This window comes from Myotis myotis, unplaced genomic scaffold (assembly GCF_014108235.1).
Source record: "Myotis myotis isolate mMyoMyo1 unplaced genomic scaffold, mMyoMyo1.p scaffold_m19_p_13, whole genome shotgun sequence".
NCBI lineage: Eukaryota > Metazoa > Chordata > Mammalia > Chiroptera > Vespertilionidae > Myotis > Myotis myotis.
Window position 1 is genome coordinate 28185853 of NW_023416317.1, and position 4510 is coordinate 28190362.

The following is a 4510-nucleotide window of genomic DNA, read 5'->3' on the forward strand; positions in this document are numbered from 1 at the left end:
GAGATTGGAAGGTCCTTGAGCAAATAGAGAGGAAAAAAAAGGTATGTTCCATTTTTAATGTGTTGTTTCAAGTGCCAGGAGGCGGGGCTTATAGTGAGACGCAGGTCACCTGACATCCCACTTTGTCACTCAGTGCGCTGGAGGGCAAGACCTAAGCCCCGCAAGGCTCTCCTAGAATCTGGGGCTGCAGGCCTCCCGGGAGGCACCCCCGAGGTCCCAGGACTCGCTCAGCGATGCCCGACCCTTCGCCCAGCCCGCCCCCAGCCCGCCTCACCTGTCGCCGACGCTGAGTGACACTCGCCCTCTGCCAGGCCCCGCAGCACCGCCCGCAGCGCCACTCGGATGATAGGCAGCCGCCTCCCCAGCCCCAGCTTCCATGCTGCGCCCTGGTGGGGACCCCAGTCCGGGGGACCCGGCCCCGCCAAGCGCCGCCGAATTGGGGAGCCCGCGGGCCCTGAAGACGGGATGGCGCCCAGCCTGCAAGGCCCGGCGGGACCCCGGGCCGCCGACGCGCTCACCTCCGTGCTCGTCCTGGCTGCAGGCTGTGCCCTGCAGCTGCCTCTGGACGGCGGCGTCGACCTGGTGCTGCAGCCCGAGCCCACGTCGGTCCTGCAAGTGTCTCTGGGCGGGCACACCCTCGTGCTGGTCCCCGAGGCGCTCTTGGGCCCGGGAGCGGGGGAGCACCCGCCCGTCGGCCCGGAACGCGGCGCTCTCCTGGGCGCTCCCGCGGGAGGCGTCGCCCTCCAGCAGGGATTCTTCTGCGCATTTGCCCCACACGTCGCCGTCCCAGAAGAGGCCCACCACCAGGACGAGGACGCGGCCCCCGGGTTCCTGCCTCCCTGCATGGTCGCTGCAGCCGGCTGGGTCGCGGGGTTCCGCCCTTCCGCTAGAATGGTGTTAGGCACCTCCGCTAGGTCCCATCAGAGCCGTGGCCTCGGGCCCCCACGGCTAGTCCCCTGGTCCCTACTTCAACCCCGACTTCCACTTTCTGGAGCCCTTCCCCATCTCTACCTCCAACCTCTACCTCCGCCTCCCAGTCCAGGTCCCCACGCTGGCCCCCACGCCCTCTGGTCCTGCGCGCAAGGCCGGGAGAGGCCTGTTCCAGGGATGAACTGCCTCCCAATTCCTTGCCACCGGCCTCCGGCGCTGGTGATCCACCAAGACTCGCTGTGAGCTCTTACCACTACTCAGAGATGGAGCATCTTCATTCGTAGACAGTGGGCAGCTGCGGTTTTTGTTTGTTTTGTTAGTTTTTTTAGAAAAGGCCTTGCTCCGTAGCAGGCAAGGACATTTTTAAAAAGCAGATTCTTGTAAGGTCCTTTAGCAAAGAGCCACAGAGAGCTAAGCATAGATTTTTAGGTTCCTTGTCTCTGTTGCATGAGCGGCTTTTTCCACCTGTCTTTCACCTTCAGGCAAATCCATTTTTGTTTCACCCCTACTGTTGCCTCAAACTCATCTCAATTTTTCCCCAAATTTATCTTTTTCCCCCAACACCTCCTCCATGCATCTCTCCTTTCTCTCCATTCCAGGTTGTTGTTGTTTTGCCTTTTTGTAGCTATGAATAGGTCTGTATATTTCCCTAATGTCATCTGAGGAGCTTCTGATCAGCATTTTTTGTTTTTGCATGCACAGAATTTATTAAGAAGAGTCTTGCGAAAGAGAAGCAAAGTAAACAGCAAAGTAAACAGTGGTCAGAGGGAGAAGTTGAGGTGCTACAGGTTCAGTAACAGCTCCAGCCCACCTCGTTGGGAGCTCTGGAGTGAGCATGGCTGGCCAGATTTGTCCATGGTAGGCTGAAATAGGCCAGTTCCCTCATTCATCAGCCCCTGGGTGTGAGATACCAGGGAGGGGCCCTGGTCCTGGTCAAGGCAGCTTTCTTCAGCTGAGACCATTTCTAAAGGGGATGGCAGCTGGAAGCTTTCTGTCCATAGGACTCCTCGCAGTGATGATATTGATTTTTTACCTTGATGTCCATCTCCATTTATTCCTGCCTTTAATTATGACTAGCAGTGAAGTGATTGTAATATTACTTACGTAAGCTTTGAATATTTGGATAAAGTCTGATCGCCAATTTTCTTTATCCAACTTCGTTCTTGCTTTTCTAACACCTTTCCCTGGACCTGGTCAATCAAGATAAATGCATATCGAAGAAGTAAATGAATAAATGACACACAAGTGTGATGCCTTGGACTTTGGGGGATATTTCTAAAATTAGAACATAAAGTTAGTAAAAGCAATATTTAATGAAAGGAGGAAGCTAGGATATTGATTTGTTACAGAAGCATATGCAGTGCCATATTCTCCTGCACTTTACCAATCAATCAAGTGGGTGTTCTTAATCATGGCTTCCCCTTGACTTCCGCTCAGAATGATAGGAAGAACAGCTGCTCACTAGGATGCACTCGGCTTCACAGCATGGATATTTATTATTGAGCATTTTTTCATGCTCATTAGCCCACCATCCAGAATTTTTGGGTGTTATTCATTAGTACTATTTTCATAATGTTGGTTTCACTATAAAGAATTTTTTACAGATAATGTAATCATATCCTTTGCTCCCCATTCCCTGTCCCCTCCTCACCATTGCCAGAGGATTCTCATCATGTTATGAATTTTGTGGATATCATTCTAGTCACTATATGAATGCTACATATACTGTTTCCAGATATAAATAATCAATATTTATGCTGTTTCATTGACAATTAATTTTATATAACTGGCATCATATTCTTCAGTTTTTTCCTCAACTTTATTTTTGAAATCATAAATTATAAATATACATGGTTCATTTCTCCTAAATATTTAAGTTTCCATTATATGAATATACCATATTTTCTTCACTAATTTAATAATAGGTATTTGTGCTTCCAGCTTTCAGTATTACAATCAATTACTGAATCATTCATCCTTTACCATTTATAATGCCAATTCAGTTCTATGCAAAATTCCACCATGATAATAAACTAAAGACAGTTTTAAATAAACATAAAACTGAATTACTTTGCCACTAGTAAACCCTCTCTAAAGGAAATCCTAAATGATATACTTCAAACAGAAGAATAGTGATGTCAAGGTGGAAGTTCTGAGAAGTAGGGCAGGAAATAAGAACAAGCAGAGTACTATATACGTCAGTAATGAATCTAAATGAATAATGGCTGACTAAAAGATTAATAATGTCTTAAGATGATAAAAACAAAACAAAGATAAGATTAAAACATATACCAACCATCAAGAGAATGAGAAGACAAGCTCAGACTGGGAGAAAATATTTGTAAAATATATATCTGATAAAGAATTATTAGCCAAAATTATAGAAGTAACTCCCAAAACTCAACAGTAAGAAAACAAAGCAGTTCTAAGAGGGAAGTTCAGAGTGATAAATGCTTACATTAAGAAACAAGAAAAATTTCGCCCTAACCGGTTTGGCTCAGTGGATAGAGCGTCAGCCTGCGGACTGAAGGGTCCCAGGTTCGATTCTGGTCAAGGGCATGTACCTTGGTTGTGGGCACATCCCCAGTGGGGAGTGTGCAGGAGGCAGCTGATCGATGTTTCTCTCTCATTGATGTTTCTAACTCTCTATCCTTCTTCCTTTCTCTCTGTAAAAAAAATCAATAAAATATATATTTTTTTTAAAAGAAACAAGAAAAATTTCAAGTAAACAATCTCACTTTATACCTCAAGGAACCAGAAAAAGAAGAACAAACTAAGCCCAAAGTTAGTCAAAGGAATGAAATAAAGATCAGAGCAGAAATTAATGAAATAGAGACTTAAATGATACTAGACGAAAATTAATGAAACAAAAAGATGTACATTCAGAAAGCCAAGAGACATATGAAAACATGCTCAAAGTCACTAATCATCCGAGAGATGCAAATCAAAACAACAATGAGGTACCATCTCACACCTGTCAGACTGGCTATCATCAACAAATCAACAAACGACAAGTGCAGGAGAGGATGTGGGGAAAAAGGAACACTTGTGCACTGCTGGTGGGAATGCAGACTGGTGCAGCCACTATGGAAGACAGTATGGAGTTTCCTCAAAAAACTACAAATGGAACTCCCATTTGACCCTGTGATCCCACTTCTAGGAATATATCCCAAGAAACCAGAAACACCAATCAGAAAGGATATATGCACCCATATGTTCATAGCAGCACAATTCACCATAGCTAAGATCTGGAAACAGCCTAAGTGCCCATCAGTAGATGAATGGATTAGAAAACTGTGGTACATCTACACGATGGAATACTATGCTGCTCTAAAAAGGAAGGAACTCTTACCATTTGCAACGTCATGGATGGAACTGGAGAGCATTATGCTAAGTGAAATAAGCCAGTCAATGAAGGAAAAATACCACATGATCTCACTCATTCATGGATAATAGAGACCATTATAAACTTTTGAACAATAATAGATACAGAGGCAGAGCTGCCTCAAACAGATTGTCAAACTGCAGCGGGAAGGCCGGGGAGGGTTGGGGGGCAGGAGGGAAGGGGTAAGAGATCAAG

At 46.0% G+C, this 4510-nt stretch overlaps 1 pseudogene; it reads left to right on the forward strand.

Moving 5' to 3' along the window:
* The first annotated feature begins 342 nt into the window (after positions 1-342).
* LOC118668601 lies at positions 343-1111 on the forward strand (annotated as a pseudogene).
* The last annotated feature ends 3399 nt before the right edge of the window (positions 1112-4510 follow it).